The sequence below is a fragment of the Protopterus annectens genome, chromosome 9.part0, assembly GCF_019279795.1.
Source record: "Protopterus annectens isolate FY-2018-M chromosome 9.part0, PAN1.0, whole genome shotgun sequence".
Classification (NCBI taxonomy): Eukaryota; Metazoa; Chordata; order Ceratodontiformes; family Protopteridae; genus Protopterus; species Protopterus annectens.
This window is the reverse complement of record NC_056743.1, coordinates 244148845-244168319: the sequence shown is the minus strand read 5'-3', so window position 1 is coordinate 244168319 and position 19475 is coordinate 244148845. Positions and strand designations below refer to the sequence as shown.

Genomic DNA, 19475 nt, shown 5'->3' with positions numbered 1-19475 from the left:
CCTGGGTAATGTATCCAGAGGTAAGACTTTGATTAAACAGCTGTCCTAGCTGTGGGTTTAATTCCTCATTGAGTTCATGGAGCACACAGCCGGGGACACCATCAGGTCCCATGGTTGCTGTGTTTTTTGCTTTGGAGAGAGCAGTTCTCACTTGGGCGCTGGAGATGTTTGGGGGGCTGCAATCGCTTGGTATATATATCTCTCCTTTGGGGAGGGGAGAAGTTTGCACTGAACCTGTCAGCCAGTATGTTGGCAATGTCTGTAGGATCAGTAATCTTCACATCATTTTGAACTAGCTCTGAGCATATCTGGGAGTTTCCTCCCAGGTTTCTAACATAGCTAAAGAAGGCCTTATGATTGTCTTTTGAGTCTTTAGCTATTTTTCTCTCGAAATTTGCTTTGGATGATTTTATGAGAGCTCTTAGTTTTTTACTTATAGTGATCAAGGGTGTCTTACCTTTTAAGGATTTTGCTCTATCTTGTAGTAGCTTCTTCCTTTTGTTGTAGAGTTTGTTTATGGCTGGGGTCCACCAGACTGGACGCTTGCCTTTGGTACAAAGAGTCTTTGTTTTGCTTGGGATTGCCTTATCCATGCAGTCCTGCAGGTGCTGGTAGAAGGCATTTGTAAGTGATTCAGCGGCTTGAGTACTGTTTTCTGCCGGCTCGGGGGCCTTAAAGGAGACCACACTAGTCTTTAGAAGTGTGAAGTCAGCTTTTGAGAAGTTCTTTACTGTGGTCTTTTTTATTTCAGGTGGGGTGGGATGAGGACCTCCAGCGAGATTAGTTTGTGGTCTGATCTCACCAGTAGGGGTACACCTCCGGTGTTGAACATTGTGCTCCCATGTTCGTGATGATGAGATCAAGTATGTTATCTCCTCTTGTGGGGATGGTGACTAGTTGTTCCATGGCATTTGAGTTTATGAATTCCAGGAACTTTTGGGCTAGGGTGTTTGGGCTTGAGTAGTGTTCCCAGTCTATATTAGGGTAATTGAAGTCACCTAGTATGATGGTGTTTGGTGATACATTTATCCCTCTAGTGTTTTCAGGAAGGCCATGTGAGGTTCCTGAGTTTGTGAGGGTGGCCTGTAACATGCTACAATTTGCAGAGCAGTCTTGCCTATGGTTAATTGTACCTGGATGGTCTCCGATGCATCGTGCGTTGCCACCAGTCTTGAGGTGTGGGTGTCCTTGATGAATATGGATACCTCCTTTCTTGGTATTGTCCGGATTTTGGGGCCGGAACGCATGATATGAGGTAAAACCTGATAGCGCTGGGGTGCTCTCAGGAGCCTTGAACCAGGTTTCTGTCACAGCACAGACATCGATGTTCTCCATACTGAGAAGGGCCTCGAGTGCGTGCATTTTGAGATTTAGACTTCTGGCATTGAGCAGCATTACCCTTAGTTTTTTCCTTTTTGTGTTCTAGGGTGGTAGGTTTAGAATTTGAGCCTTGCCTAAAAAGGCACTATGGGGGTGGCAAGAGCCTTTGCCAATATCCGAATCCCAGGGTGACATGTGCAAGCCGCCCCTTGCGAAGCAGCGTGGCTTGTCCAGCATGTCATCCCAGGCAGACAGACACTGGATCCCCTTTGAATGACACCAGTGTTTAAGCCAATTGTTAAAGCTGATCATCTTATCTCTGTATTGTGGCATCATTCTTGGTGAAGGTAGGATACTGCTCAAGGTCAGGGTCATACCTGCCTGGGCTACATAATCAGAGAGCTCCTCAATGTCTCTTTTCATGTAGTCCAAGGAGGTACGTCTCAGGTCGTTTACACCAGCGTGGACAATGACTGAGTCATATTTGTACCTGCTGTTGAGAGACCTGAGTGCTTGCGTTATGTGGCGGATTCTAGCGCCCAACAGGCAGCTTACTGTGACCTTCTCCTTACTCAATCTGGTGAGCGGGACGTCAGTGTGTCTGACTATGGAGTCACCAATGACTAGTGTGTCTGGCATTGTGTTTGGCCTTAAGGGCTGTGACTTTTTGACACTCTGACTGTGAGGTCTATGTGTTGCAGGTGTTGTGTTCTGAGGTGGTGGTTGTTTGGGTGTCTGCTTTGGTGGCCTCTGCTGTTTTGGTAGATTTTTGATCAGAGCCTCCGAGTATGTCTTTGTGTGTTTATGTGTATGATTTGAGGTTGTAATGGTACTATGTGAGACTGGGTCTATAGCAGTGGCGGCTGGTGACTTCAAATCACAGGGGGGCTGCAGGAGACGCTGAATGGGCGGGGTCAAAGGGAAGGGGTGTGGTCAACCATAAAGGGGAGGAGCTATGCACAAAACCACAAAAAAACTAACTTTAATTAAATACGCTGCCCTGGGTGGCAAACCATCATTATGAAAGTCCAATCAAGACAAAAATAAGTGTAGAAGAATAAAAATATTTCAATGCATTGGCTGCATGACAGCTTACTTAATATCTAGATGGAAACAAAAGGTTGTGAGGCATGAAAAAATAAATTACTTTTTAAATACATTACTGGAATGCCAGTCAAAATGAAGTATAAGAAAACCAGAAGCACTCAACTCAAACTACTTCTCCTTGCACTGCAGTTCTAATTATAATATATTCAGCTTTATTAAAGTACCAAGCAACATGCTGAAAGTAGAAATCTATGTGATGCCCCACTTGTAAAAATGTTTCTTATCCAAAAAGACCTGCTGCCTGACAACGCTTCATGGGGAAAACATGATAAAAGTAAAAATGAAAAGCAAACAAGAAACAAGCTCAAGATACATTGCTTAAAGGATTACTGTACAGGTTATGGACCACACATGATTGGCATTCTGTTTAGTTTACGGGTAAAGCCTGTAGAGATGACTGGAAGTCTCCAACAAGTGTAATGAGCTTTTTAAAATAATGGAATCCTGTCCTTTAATACCCAAGGCTTATACATTATCTAGTCAAGTATTCTCTGCATGGCAACAACAGAAAGGCTTTCAATGTTGGCAATTCTTTAACAGTATGCTTATTAAAGCTTACTTGCATCTTACGATGTCAGACAAGCTTACCTTATGGTCATTAAAGCATTGCTACTTAAACACAGAGCAACAGGCACTTTGAGTAATAAGCATAAATCAACAGTACAAAAATATGACAGAAACCAGACCATTCTGCAAAATCAAGGACAGATGAAAAGCCACTGTAGTACTTATGCAGTGTGTCCTCCCCATCCAAGGTAGATACAACTACTCCTTGCCTTGCTTGGACACATCCAGAGTCACTACATGGGGAGTGGGTGCAACAAGCATGTCACAATTTGAAATCTCTCTGGCTGACTGTGATGGCCCTGACACATTTGTCATACCTCTCAACTTCAAGAGCAAGAAATCTGGACAAAGCCATACACAGAAGTGGGACAAAGGCACAACAAGAAGGACAATTTTTAAATATTGCTCTAATAAACTTAGAAAGATAATAGAATAGGTCTTGCATTAGTATGAATTTTCTGAAGGGTATAAAATCTGAAACTCAAATGTCTGTCATTTTCTAACTTCAGTCTTTAGTGATTTGTCACTAATTTGCCAAAAACACAATTTTATGAAAAATGGACCAAAATGTGATGCAAAAATATAAAATAGACACACAATACAGCTTCTACCTGTCAAAGAAGGGACACTTTAATATTAGTACTGCTACCTTGAGCAGCTGACAAAATAAAAGAATCTACATGCATTTCAAGTAATCTATAACTTTGATTATTACAGTTATTTCTTAATTGTAAACCCTCCATGTTTTCTTCCAAAATTGCTATTTTATGGAGGGATTATTAGGGGAAGAGCAACATTTTGAGCCAAAAATTGGGGACAGTTGAGAGGTTGGCTATGCCTAATTCTATAAAGCAATTTATTTGCATGTACCTCTCAACCTGTTAATGCAGTAAATCTGAACAAGGCCAAATATATTGGGGGCACATATAAACAGTACTAAAATTGCTCTTGTATAAATTGAGACAGTTGATAGAACGGCTCTTACTTTAACATGCATTTTTATGAAGGTTATGAAGTCTGAAACTTATTATTTAGTGACTTCTGGCAAATCATTTAGGAATTAAAACTACAAATTTTATGAACAACAAACCAAAAATAAGAAGCAAAAATCTATTCATTCTTTGAAAATCTGGACAGTTGGGAGGTATAGTTCAGCTGGGCCTGTCTGAGTTTGCTGCCCTTCCCCTGACAAAATAATGGTTGAACTGGAGCCTCTGCAGCCATTCCAATTAACCATTACTTGGCTATTTCACTCCATTTACCATAAACACTAATGTGCATACTGCTTTACTTCAATGATTGGACTTCATTTGAAAGTTTTATTTTGTATTTTACAGCACAAACATTAAGTAATCTGTTAAACAAAGCAATGCAGTCTCACAATGAAAACTTAGCATTAAAACTTCTCTGCCCTTGAAACTCACATTCATTGAAACAGCATTGAAACCCACATTCAAAGAAAATACATTTTGCCAGTGGCAGATAAAGATTAATTTTGGGCTGTTTTCGAATCATAGGCCCCTTGCATATGAAACATACATGTGCTCTTTGATACACCTTCCTCATTGTACTAAAATTATATTCCTTGTACAATACAGTACACTTGTTAGAGGGTGTTTTAAATTTGTTTTGAACATTTTTCCAGTAAGCAATGAAACAAAACATATGCACCCATAATGGCAAAACTGCCCAGTTGAGAACATTTATCATAAAAAGTCTACTCAGACTTCCACAGTCCACCATTATTAGTAAATATACACAATTCTACAGTCCACCATTATTAGTAAATATGCACAATTCCACAGTCCACCATTATTAGTAAATATGCACAATTCTACAGTCCACCATTATCAGTAAATATGCACAATTCTACAGTGCACCTTTATCAGTAAATATGCACAATTCTACAGTCCATATTCAGTGAATTCAGTTCTTGCCATAGCTGTCAACCTTAGCACAAAAACCTGGACGAAGCCAATAATGGGGAATACAGTCCCAAAAATAGGGACAAATTTAAAATATTCATCTTATAAACTTAGAAAATTGCTAGAAAAAAGGTTGTGCTACTATGTATTCTGAAGAACATGAAGTTTGAAATTCAAATGCCGGTCAATTCTACTGCGGACAGAACAAAACAATTTTCAGCAGAGACACAGGGATTAATACTGCAGACACGTCTTTGTAAAATGGCAGGGCATCAGAGCAAATCCACACAAACACAGGCAGGAGATGCAGACTCCAAACAGAAGCCACCCCAACCAAGAATCAAACCAGAAAACCTATAGCTGTGAGGCAACAATACTACCACCGCACCATCAATTATGCAAGGAATTAAACATTCAGAAACCTGAAGTCTGAAATTCAAATGCCTGTCAATTTTACTGCGGACAGAACAAAACCAATTTTCAGCAGGGATTAAAACTGCAGACACGTCTTTGTAAAATGGCAGGGCACCAGAGCAAATCCACACAAACACATGGAGGAGATGCAGACTCCACACAGAAGCCACCCCAACCAAGAATCAAACCAGAAAACCTATAGCTGTGAGGCAACAATACTACCACTGCACCATCAAATCTGCAAGGAATCAAACATTCAGAAACCTGAAGTCTGAAATTCAAATGCCTGTCAATTTTACTGCGGACAGAACAAAACAATTTTCAGCAGAGATGCAGGGATTAATACTGCAGACACGTCTTTGCAAAATGGCAGGGCACCAGAGCAAATCCACACAAATACAGGGAGGAGATGCAGACAGAAGCCACCCCAACCAAGAATCAAACCAGAAAACCTATAGTTGTGAGGTAACAATACTATCACTGCACCATCAATTATACAAGGAATTAAACATTCAGAAACCTGAAGTCTGAAATTCAAATGCCTGTCAATTTTACTGCGGACAGAACAAAACAATTTTCAGCAGAGACGAGGGATTAAAACTGCAGACACATCTTTGTAAAATGGCAGGGCACCAGAGCAAATCCACACAAACACAGGCAGGAGATGTAGACTCCAAACAGAAGCCACCCCAACCAAGAATCAAACCAGAAAACCTATAGCTGTGAGGCAACAATACTACCACCGCACCATCAAATCTGCAAGGAATTAAACATTCAGAAACCTGAAGTCTGAAATTCAAATGCCTGTCAAATTTACTGCGGACAGAACAAAACAATTTTCAGCAGAGACGAGGGATTAAAACTGCAGACACATCTTTGTAAAATGGCAGGGCACCAGAGCAAATCCACACAAACACAGGCAGGAGATGTAGACTCCAAACAGAAGCCACCCCAACCAAGAATCAAACCAGAAAACCTATAGCTGTGAGGCAACAATACTACCACCGCACCATCAAATCTGCAAGGAATTAAACATTCAGAAACCTGAAGTCTGAAATTCAAATGCCTGTCAAATTTACTGCGGACAGAACAAAAACAATTTTCAGCAGAGACGAGGGATTAAAACTGCAGACACATCTTTGTAAAATGGCAGGGCACCAGAGCAAATCCACACAAACACAGGCAGGAGATGCAGACTCCACACAGAAGCCACCCCAACCAAGAATCAAACCAGAAAACCTATAGCTGTGAGGCAACAATACTACCACTGCACCATCAAATCTGCAAGGAATTAAACATTCAGAAACCTGAAGTCTGAAATTCAAATGCCTGTCAAATTTACTGCGGACAGAACAAAAACAATTTTCAGCAGAGACGAGGGATTAAAACTGCAGACACATCTTTGTAAAATGGCAGGGCACCAGAGCAAATCCACACAAACACAGGCAGGAGATGCAGACTCACACAGAAGCCACCCCAACCAAGAATCAAACCAGAAAACCTATAGCTGTGAGGCAACAATACTACCACTGCACCATCAAATATGCAAGGAATTAAACATTCAGAAACCTGAAGTCTGAAATTCAAATGCCTGTCAAATTTACTGCGGACAGAACAAAACAATTTTCACCAGAGACGCAGCGATTAAAACTGCAGACACATCTTTGTAAAATGGCAGGGCACCAGAGCAAATCCACACAAACACAGGCAGGAGATGCAGACTCCACACAGAAGCCACCCCAACCAAGAATCAAACCAGAAAACCTATAGCTGTGAGGCAACAATACTACCACTGCACCATCAAATACGCAGGGAATTAAACATTCAGAAACCCTTAAGTCTGAAATTCAAATGCCTATCAATTTTATTTAACATTTTTTTAATCAGGACAGTCTGACTTGGAACAAATAAACAAATTTTCAGCGGAGGCCCAGGAAGAAATAATGCAGACATGTCTTTGTAACATGGGAGGGCACAAAAGCAAACCCACACAAACACAGGGAGAAGATACAGACCCCACAAAGAAGGAACCCCAGCCAAGAATCAAACCCAAGAACCTGCAGCTGTGAGGCAACAATGCTACTACTACACCATCAAATATCAAGCATTGCAACATTTACAAACCACAGATATTATGAGGAACAGATCAGATCAAATATGAGGTAAAAATCTGAAATTTATTTACAAATGGTGGTGGGTAGGGAACTCAAGTCTTTAACACCTGCATACAGGGTACAGGGTTCAAGCCTGAGGCATTCCCTACCACACCACCATAAGCACCTGGGGCATTTTCACACACACACACACACACACACACACTCTCTCTCCAGTAATCCTGGCGGGTCTGTGCACTGTAAAAGTGCACAGACGCTCCTTGTGTCCCCCTATGGGGACGGCCGGGCTGCCTTGAGCATGCGCATAGACCGATAAGCCGGGACTCGGTCTATGCGCGAAGTCCGCGAATTTTAAAAAAATATTTTTTTTTATTTTTCATTTCTTTTTCTTTCTTTTTTTCTTTTTGAGGGGGCTGCAGTCCGGCAGCCCTATGCCACGAGCCGCCCCTGGTCTATAGTGTGTGTGGTAACCTTCTCCTCCTGACTGGTCTTGCCAGTCCTATGTTGAGAGAGCTCAGCCTCCAGTTTGGCCGTATAGTTGCATCTCTCGCATGTATTTGTGTTTTGTGGGAGGAGGAGAGGGTTGTCTGTGTACATGAGGCAATTGTAACATTGCCTCAATATTCCCAGGTTAACCAGCTGAGCAGGAGAGGACACTAGCAACTGATCCCTCGACATGCTAGAAGGAATAGACAAAAAACTTTAAAAAGATTCCGGGACGTGGGTGACTGAGAAATGGGGGGTTGCCTTTTTGGGGTACTATCTATGACAAGAGTGCCGTATCAAGGTAATAAGTACTGTAGGAGCAAGTGCTACGTTTAACAGATAGAGAATAGTCTACTTGGAGTCAAGTAGAGATGATCTTTTTAATTACAGGAGAAGCTGATTAGATCAGTAGTATAGTTCGAGGAAGGTAGTTTTAAGGAAAATTTGAAGAGTGGACTTTAGGTAGCCCGAATAGTTTAAACCTGCTTAACCGCTGCTGCCCTAGTGTGCAACAGTAGCAACTCCGCGCTAAATCGGGCTAAATCGCTAATGCGCTAAAGCGTCTTTATAGCAGGGACTGGAAAAGACAGGAAATGACCCAAAATGGCCAATAAACTACAAGTTACTGCCTTAAACCACTCCTCTGAGGACAAATGAAGGAGTTATGGAAATGACCCCTAGTGGCCAATAAAACTACAGTTTCAAGTCAGTAACCACCTCTCCGGGGGGCAGGGAAGCTGCTCAATGTTAGTCACTGCCACTGATGAACACAGAGACCCTCCTTCAGCCCAAGCAAAAATGGCCTCACAGAAACTTTCAAACAGTTCAGGAACAGCAAGCCTGTAACTGAACTTTTTTAACTCTCAGAAAAGTGGGAAAAAAGCAAGATTTTTTTTTTGTTTTTGTTTTTTACAGAGATAGCAGAGGTTCACAAGTAATATCAAGTTATAACAGTGCAGTAAATGACCCCACACAAGAGTGCTAGGTCAAGATTGTTCATGGAAGCTATGGGGCAAGTCATTTTAAAGTTTGAAATAAAGGCAATACTATCTCTATATATGTAGTCAGTGACCCCACACAAGAGTACTAGGTCAAGATTGTTCATGGAAGCTATGGGGCAAGTCATTTTAAAGTTTGAAATAAAGGCAATACTATCTCTATATATGTAGTCAGTCCTTGCAATGTTCAGATTGATGGTAGGGAGGTTGGTATTGTGGTTAAGGTATTTACCTTACAGACACAAGGTCCTGGGTTTGAATCTTACAGAGGGTAATTGGCTAGGCTTAAAATGGCCCAGAAGGGCAATTAGCCTAGTATTAACCTATGAACCTATGAAACTTTTTGATGATATTGGTCTCCCTGAGGAGTTGTAACACTTGTACTGACTTGATATTGCATACAGAGCTGTATTATGTTCAAATGGGGCCCTAGGCAGTATAATGGATCGTGATGTGATCTAATCTTCATTATTATTTAATTATTTAAGTGGGAGAATGGACTTAACTGTTCAAACTCTTTTTGGACTTTGCCTAAATCACAGCAGAAAAACAAAGGCTGTATCCAAAGAAATTTTAGTTATCTAAGTAGAGCCCTGTGTGTCCGGGAGAAATCCGCACTGAGTGGGGACAACATGTGAACTTCACATACACAGTCCATGGAATTTAGGACAATAGCATTTACCAGTGAGTCATTGAACTTCTTAATTAACATAAATTATTTAAAAATTATTTTCAAAATGATTGACACCACATCCTGTACAGACAAAAATGGATATGCAGTATTAGGACATGCTACTTGTAAAAAGCAATTTAATAAAAAATAATCTGAGGAAGTCAATGTGCTCAAAACTGTTGAAGTGCCTGTATATAGATACAAGTACATTAATGGGTGTAACTGTTTCTGAGACGTCAGAAATGAATTTAATATTTACTCTGTCTTAGTGACAAACTTACATTAACTGCTCAGTTTAATTAGATATTAAGTAAAAGCTTATTTAAAAGGGAAATCATTTTAGACTGACAGTCAAAGGGTGAGGCATTCAAATGATTATGTTTATGCAGTTAATTATCACTTGCTGCCTAGTATTAATCCACAGAAGTGACCTCAGTAATGCTTGTACCACATTACATGGTCAAAAGATAAGTAGAGGGGACCCACGATAATAAGGGCTGCTGCAGAATTATGCTCTGTAACTAATATGGATGTGATTTTAATCACTGGTGAGAGTGACAGCTGGGGAAATCACCTCCTTAGCAGTCACACAGAAGTTATTACATGAATGTCCTAAATTTAAACAAGACTTCCTGCCTCTCAATAAATGAACAACAGGCAAATAAATACATTAGAAACCTTCATATGAAGGCTTCAGAGCATTAGCAATGTTGTTTCTGTCTCTAGTGGTGATATTACCACTGACAGTATTTTATTTTAGTCTTTTATATGCTAGGTAAGTAACTGGATGCAAGCATCCCCTTTTTGGGGAAACCCGGAAGCATAGTTTGGTTAAGGAATTTGCTGAGAATCACACAGCAGGCAACAGGCGGTGGAAAGGATCAAACCATATCAGCAATAGTTTTATTATTTGTATTATTGTTATCCTTTTGTATAAGACTGCATTGGAAAACGTAGTCCATTTTTCACAATATAGTTTTGTGAATTTATTTTTAAGGCAGGACTGCAGATAAAATGCTCTGATGTGAAGATGAGCTCTGTGAAGGCTTGCGAACAGGATGGAGACAGTCTAAAACGGAAACGCCAAAGAACTACTTATATTATGAAATGACCTTTTCTTCAATAATGGTTAGAAATAGACATGCTCTTATTAAGCAGTGAGATACCGTGTTCCATTAGCATTCAGCATAGATTTTGGAACAGTAAGTGCATTGAGAGAGAAACCAATGAAGAAAAGAAGAAAAACAGACAAATGAAGACATGAATAGACACTATGCAACAGCAACTCAGAAGTCCACAACCACATAAACTGGAGATAAGAAAATACATGGAAAAGAACAATTGTGTACTATATGCTCAGGGAAATATTGTATTCGTCATTATTACACACCAGAAAGCTGATTAAGTAAACAATTTTCATTATACTGTTTTTAATTCTTTACTAATGCTGTTCTTATATTTACAAGAGTTAAACATATACAATTCCCTATTATTACACACTGACTCTCCTTAAGAAAAAGGTGAGTAGGTAATTGTTTTCATCAAACTGCTCTTAATTTTTTCCAGTGCTGTTTTACAATTGAAAGTGTTAAACATATAGTATGAACGTTTCTAAAACTACAGCTGAGCATAGTCTATTCAGCTGCATTGCAGCAGAAGGTGATATGGGTGATGAGCATTGGAGAAAGAACACAGTAAAGTAGTCCTGAGTATGAAAGTCTTGGAGTTTGACTGTGTGCAGTCCACAGATGGGGACTATCATCCAGATGTGTACGAGTGCAGAGGGTGTGGGGAGGCTAGGAGTGTGGAAAGACACAACACAGAGAAGGATGATATGGTGGTCCTGCTTACGGGCATTTGTTTGTGTGTGTGTGTGTGTGTGTGTGTGTGTGTGTGTGTGTGTGTGTGTGTGTGTGTGTGATCTAATGGGAGGCATTAGTCATTATGTTTTATTAATCGTAGCACTGATACTTACATACTCATATCAACCTTAGTGGTTCAGAACATGGTGTCAATTATTCATGTATTGCTGACTGCTATATGTAATGGCCATTAGATTTGTCTGTCAGAATTGGTATTTTTTGTTTAGGGGTGAACATGGTTTTACAGTCTTTATTACTTGTTTTGCAACATTGATTAGTTTTATTCTGATGCAAGGATGTCAATTAATTATGTCCATCAAGGCTGTGTGGGTGATTCATATATTATTTATTTCAGCCTTTGATGTCATATTTCCAAATTTATTGTGTGCTTAGGAGTGTACAAGAGCTATCTGAATAGATGTCTGTGGAGGCTTTTAGCGTTTGTATTTGTTGATTTTATTATCACTGTTGGACTTTTCTTTAATACAGATTTCTTTGAACCATTGTATTATGAGAGCTGTTACTTGTAATAGTGAATGCTCAAAAAAGTTTCTCTTATGGTGGCTGCTCTTTGTGCAAGATTGCTGTACAGCAGGGTCTGGGAGCTTTCCTTTTTCCCACTGTTTTACAATCTCAGAACAGGTATGTATAATTAGCAGATTTGTGGTATGATTTGATCTAAAATGATCAATCTTTTTTTTGTTTTCTCTTCACACCTCTTAACCTCTTAGCACAAAAAATCTGGACAAGGCCTAAAATAATGGGGGCAAAGGCCTAAAAATAGGGACAGATTTTAAATATTGCTCTTATAATCTTGGAATGTTGCTAAAATAACAGGATTTGTGTTATCATGTACTTTCAGAAGAATGTCAGGTCTGAAGCTCAAATGTATGTCCTTATTTAGGGGTCTATATTATATTCTCGAAAGCCGACAATATCGAAGTTGATATTGTCGACACGAGAATAGCAAAAGCGCACAACATTGAATGTGTAAACGGAAATCTCCATAAGGGGAGATTTCCATTTACTGCAATGTAGTGCTGTCTCAGAGTTGGTATATTTAAGTAGCGGGGGGTGTGGGGGTGCAGTGGGGCTTGCCCCCCTGCTTAAACCCATTAGGGTACGTTTTTCTTTTCTTTTTTTTTGTTGTTTTTATAAGTTCGATGTTTGAAGACATCAACCATATGGTGTCGACCATATGGTGTTCGATGTTTTCAACCGTCGATTTTATAATATAGACCCCTTATTTAGTGACTTCAATCCTCAGTGATTTGCCAGAAATCCACAAACTTTATATGGAACAGGTCAAAACATGAGGCATAAACCTAGACATTCTGCAAAACTATAGACAACTGAGTGGTATTTTGCTCTTTTGAGCATTTGCTATTTCATGATGCAATCATTATGAGATCTGTTATTTTAAGCAGAATAATGTATAACTCTTTGTATGCTGCTTTTATTTTTTTGGACTAGAAGGCTAGGATGCTAATTTCTTTATGTAGCTTTAGTTCTGGAATTAGTTTTATTCTCCCCTTCCTTGTTCCGCAGGACCCTGCCTGATGGTACCACTTTCTGTACTCAAGTGTTACTTTAGTACCACTGGATAAGTGATACCTTTGCTCATCGTAAATGAGAACCGTAAGGCTCATTCATTCCTGCCGTGGAGTCCCATTGGCCAAATCATTCTCCAATGGTGACAGGTGGGTAGTTGGGAGTAAGATAACTGGTGGGTTTTATGGAGCAGCTACCACTAGATCTGCTTCCTGTCTGTGTTTCCTTTGACTTCCACAATGCTTCCATCCACCTCATAGAAGTGTGGGTGTCTCCACACTTATGCACACTAGTCCCCAGGCTGTGGTCTGCACACTAGCACTGCTAATGGCAGCATATGCTCCCTAGATTCTTGGCCCATGGGTACATTACAAAGTGCTTCCACTAGGTGGCACCCAACAGGCAAGCCAGAGTTGCTTCCCTCCTCTCAGGATGACTGAGCTTGTAGCAGTTGCTCACTTCCACCCACCCTGGCCTGTCCCCTCAAGAGGGTGTGTTGCTAATTGAAGATGGATCCCTCAGTCACAGTCAAGGCTTCATCCTTCTGACACCACAGAACTTGGCTTTTAGTTGCGGCTTTTGTCCACATTCCATTGATAACCCTACAGCTTGGACATGTCTCCAGATTACTTGAAATAAATGGAAGTTGCATCATGCATGATCTGAGTGTCATGGCTCCATTTCACTGATTTTATTGCTGCTTGCTTAAAATCTTTAATAAAATATTTGTGAGATAAATGTATGTGATACTTATCTGCATATTAATATAAGCTTTATACTAGCTGTTGATAGCATTTAATTATTTTGTTTCTGTTAAGCACTCTAATTGGGAAATGCTTTTTCTGGTGTTGGATTTTACCTGCTGGTGTATGTATATTGTAAAGTTATAAGACTATTTTTTGGCACTAGATGTAGATTTTCTTCTTTGGATAGTCAAGAAATATTCCATAAAACATATGGTTGTACTCCAAAGTGTGTTTTTTTTTTTTAATTCATTCGTACACCTCTTATTGCTTTGTTGTTTTGCATTGTATATTATACTTTGCTAGTTGTGCTGACTACCACAGTTAGTTTGGCGGATGTGTATTTCCAGACTGACAGTTGCTGTAGTAGTGATTTGTGGATGGTAATTCAATAGATCTCTCTTGCCTTTTCATAGATTTGTTTAGTTGTTGCCTGAAAAGATAAAATACTTCTTCTAGTAGGAGAAAAAAACATACTGCTTGCTTTACTTATAGTTAAGTCCTATGGACTGAATTGGATGTCTGTGCTTTTAAATGATGTTTGTTCATAACAGCAGAAGTATAAGGGACTTAGAAAGTAAAAGAGATATGGAGTTGATCAAATTTATTTATTGTTTGTGCTTATTAGGCACTCTGCAATATTGCATCATTTTCAATATTATTTTTTTTTAATTCAGTGAAATGTATTCCAGCAGATTGCTTTCCAGGTGAGTGTGTGTGTGTGTGTGTGTGTGTGTGTGTGTGTGTGTGTGTGTGTGTGTGTGTATATATATATATATATATATATATATATATATATATATATATATATATATATATATATATATATATATATATATATATATATTTTTTTTTTTAGGTGCTATTCTATAAACAGATGATGAATAGTTATCTTGTTTTTCTTTTTGTAACTAGATCTTCTACTGATTATAGGATATATACCTTCACAGCCCCCCCCCCCCCACACACACACACCATGATTATTTAACCCTTTGTACATGGTTTAATCTTTTTGATATAAAAAGCCTTGTTTAATGTTATAGGCATTACAGTGAGTTCAGAAATAGAGGGTCATGACTTCAGGTTATCATTATATAAGAAAAATAGAAGTGATGGACTCTGATAAAATATCATTCCCATACAAACAACCAGTAAAATAAATACTATATTGAATCTGGGCTTTAGGTGAAATATGTAAGCTAAACAAATGAAAAGATGCAGAGAACAAAAGCACAATGGGACATGTACATGGGTATTTTACACACACACATATATAAAATATATTGTATATATATATATATATATATATATATATATGTGTGTGTGTGTGTGTGTGTGTGTGTATGTATGTGTGTATACATTGTCCATTCACCATTATTTTGCCATGTACTTAGTGCTTAAGCTTTAAAAAATTTTAACCTCACACCACAGATATATATATATCTACACATACCTATATCTATATCTGTATGTATGTATATATGCATTGAGGGAAAGAGAAACACACACAAAATAGTATTGCATGCAATTTTGTTTTGCATATAAAATATAAACTGAACTACATGTGAACATCGTATTTCTCAAATATTGCCCAAACAAAATAAATAAGCACCTCTAAGATAAAGTTTAATTAAACATATATAATGAAAATATTTATTTCAGATGCTTCCAAACACTGCCATGCATACACATAATCAGACAATTAGGTTTAATGGCATCTGACAATCTAACAGATTTTTGATTAGAAAATCGCTCTGCTTACTCCTTGCTGGTTTTGAAACTTTACGTCTCGGCCTTAATGACTGAGTCTCTGTAGAAATTTCCTCTTGCTTTTTAGGATGTGGGCTTCCTTTGATTTCAGGACCTAAATTTGCAGGAGACGGAGCCTCAATGGTCATCTCTTTCTTTGTTGCACCTTCACTTACAAGTTCTTCTGTTAGAGCTGACCTGGTTGTGTCAGATGACTGTTTCCTGTGTTGCTGCTCCAGAGTTTTAAGCATCTGTGACTTGGTCATTGGTGTTGAAAAGCTATTTTTGTTTCAGTTTGCCTACCTTTGTTTTTCTGTTATAGTCAGATGCTGTAAGTACCCTTAGGGGCTGCTGTTGTAGCTCCCTCTCCTAGCTCATGCTAGTTTGCTGGGTTGGATGGGCAAACACATTTATTTATAGAAAGTCAGTTCAAGGTCATGTTTCCTAATTCGATGTTGCAGTGGGTTGAGGAGGACAGGGATTATAATGTGAGCAGGTTCTTATGTTCGGTTATTTTCATCATAAGGGAGAACTGTACAGCAGGGTGGGGAAAATAAGGGAGTGACAGAAACCCAAGCCTGTCAGATCTGTTCACAACAAGTTTTAGGTTTCTGATTATAACATTTACTGAGTTAATCAGCACAATCTGGAAACTGTTGAGGCCACGGTGTCAGATCGTACTACTCTGGCCATACTGGAATATACTTAAACTCAATTACTACTGTACAGCTGCTTATGAGAACATTAAGCCAGGTTCTCTCAGAAACAAGGTCTAACACAAAGTATTTATAAACAGGCACTGGCAGTAGTTGTCAGGACACTTTTGTTTGCGGTTTGTCCTTGTCCTTGTGTGAAAGTTGTTTAACTTCTTTTGTGTAGCCATGAGTCTTTGTCTGGATGAAATTGCGGGGATGTCTGATGGTCTGATGGGCTCAAGATCACCACAGCAGCACTTCTACATTTATCTGTGTCTTTTGAAATTTCAGTGGTTTCTGAGTGTACACATTCAACTGCAGAAAACAGTAAGCTGCTTATTGAAATGTAAAACATCTTATGGCTGGTACAGAGCAAGTGTATAAAGAAATCCAAACAACAGCATACACTGGTGGTTTACTGTAAAGGGCTATGACACCTGACAGAAAATCATGTCATAGGTCAGACAACAACCTATGCTATGGAGCCAGGCAACTCCCGAGCACCACAGGTGTACTTGGAAATGCACTTGTATTCTTATAAAACTAAGTTTATTTCTACAGATAAATAACAGACATATGTCTGCCCCCAAACTACACAAGAAACAGAATAAAAGGCTCTTATATATTGCCTTTTTTTTTTTTAATCTGATTGCAATAAGAGCAAAAAAGCAAATATCTTACATTTGTATTTTTCTTTCATCAGACAGAGGTGGTATTTGGAAGTTCTGCAGAATTTTCCTTCTGTTTTACTCCATCATCATGGAAACAACCAAAAAGAAAGACAGTATGGCAAATTCCCTTTTGGAAATCTGGGTATGTAGCACCATGCCAAAGATATACTGTGAAATTTGTGTATAATGTGCAAGCTCCGTCATGAAAATTTATTTCCTGGTTTTTTTTTTTTTTTGCATTTGTTAGTAGGTATAGTGACATGATGATTAAAATGGGCAAAATAAAACTAATGCTAAGAAACATTTCAAACATTTCTTTATAGAAAAGGTAGTAAATAAAAGGGCTCCCTTAATAGAGACAGAGGTGGGCCAAACATACTGGATATACTGAAGGTGCACACAAGTCAAATACAGCAGAATTCTAACAAGATAAAGAAGATGAATGATAATTGTAACTAAGGGCAGTGATGCTGGGTGGGGTAAAAGAAACAGTGGCTGGATCTTACAGCCAATAACAGATATCCTTGTCTGGTTTTCTGTCTCTGATGACACAAATTTCAAAATCTCCATTTAAAAAATTGGCATTAAAATATTGACTATGAAATATCTTAATAAAGAATTTTAGGGCCTCAGAAATGTGCCTCTGCTTACACATGCGCGCGCACACACACACACACACACACACACACACACACACACACACACACACACACACACACACACACACACACACGTACTAGCTGACTGGTTGAAGGACGAAGGGATAGTAGAATGAAACCCAGTAGTGGCCCAAATGCTGACAGCTTGAGGTTGAGTGTAGTTCTAGCACTTTGGCCCATTCAGCTTCAGAGATGTTTAAACCATGTAAGTGTGTGTGTGTGTGTGTGTGTGTGTGTGTGTGTGTGTATAATCTACCTGAATATGCAGCTTACATACCAGTCACAGCTGTCCCTTCCAAACTCTCTTAATGCATTCATCACAGGCCCTCCCTTACTCCTGTTTGTTTGCGTTTTTTCTAAGACTGACTTCTTTATTTCTACCTCATTTTTGTGCAATGGAAGAGCCTTGACCTTTCCCTTACCAGGTATGTATGAACATCCTTTCGGGTCTATATTAGGAAACTGAAAACCCGTTTGAGCGAATACCACAACACTGACACACATAGCCCGAACCTCAAATACGCCGAACCCCCTAAACCGTGAAATTTCAAATCTCGAATCATCATAGTCGGCCAACACCACCACGCGCTACATACTACGTACCCAAACATAATAAATAAAACACATACATACACTAACCAAACCCTACTTCTAACCCTACACTAAACCTTACATACATTAATATCTATGCACTTACCTTAACCCGCATCCTAACTCTAAGGTCCATAACAATCGCACACTTACCCTACAGACATATACCCAAGCAAAACAAATAATTCACACACACATACACTTAACAAAACCCTACTTCTAGCCCTACACTAAACCTTACATACATTACCTATCTATGCACTTACCTTAACCCGCACCTTAACCCTAAGGTCCGTAACTATCGCACACTTACCTTACGGAGCTATACCACAGATGGGCCAACCATGACAATTCGACATTTTGTGTTTCGCAGTTTTGGACATTCGCCATTACCGTAGTTCACGCTATATGTGTTGCTCAATTCCGATTTGCTCAAATGGATCTTCGGGCTTCTAATATAGACCCCATCCTGTCTATATTTAAACTTGACTGCCGTCTTACAGAAGGCATCCTAATATTTAGCCACACATCACTTCTGTAAACCTGTGCATCTGCAGCTCCTTCATTAGGTCTTGTCGTCTGCCTTTGGTCGACAGCCCTTCATCTCCTTATCCTTAACAACTCTTCTCGCTGTTTTTGTAATTCTAACCACCAGCCCTTCCTCTTTTCCTTATTAAGCCCCTTCCCTACATATGTGATTCTGTTGACTATCTATCTATCTTAATAGATCCCATCTGTTCTTTAAACGTATAGACTCAGGTTCTTAGTTGTGGCTATAATTATACAGTTTAAAATGTGAAACTAGGCTACTGAATTATTTTTAAGCTCAGCCATGAAGTCCCATATTAGCATAGATAAAGTTTAGAATAAAGAAGTGTGCACAGTGTATCAAACTCGTGCTTTTGTACACTAACACAGTAATTTGTCAGGGACTTGTGTGGAATGTGTCACTAATTCATTCTGAGACTTGGGAGTGGATTGCAGTTACGTTATGTAGGACTGAGAGGATGAGGAACTATAGACCATCAGAACGGTAGTTACAGACTTATGTTTTGAGCATGAAAAATGACAGCTCTGGATGGAGCTTTGGTTATTTGTAATATTTGTATACTATTTGATGGGTTTAAGTTTCAGCTTTGGTGCGTGTGTGTGTGTGTGTGTGTGTGTGTGTGTGTGTGTGTGTGTGTTTGTGTTTGTATTGGTGGTTGAATTCCCCATGATGGAATAGAAAATTGAAATTGAATATAATATTATTGCATTTTTAATTTTTTTTACTCCCTAAATGCACCAGACTTGAAAGCCATTATTGCAGTCTCTTTAGCTAATCCTCTGCCTAATTCTCTACCATGA

General features: G+C 39.2%; 1 protein-coding gene across 3 annotated transcripts in view; it reads right to left on the bottom strand.

Annotated features, from left to right (window-relative positions):
• The window catches only part of MYBPC3 (myosin binding protein C3), a 627853-nt gene that overhangs the window by 222241 nt on the left and 386137 nt on the right, over positions 1-19475 (bottom strand). The window lies entirely within an intron of this gene.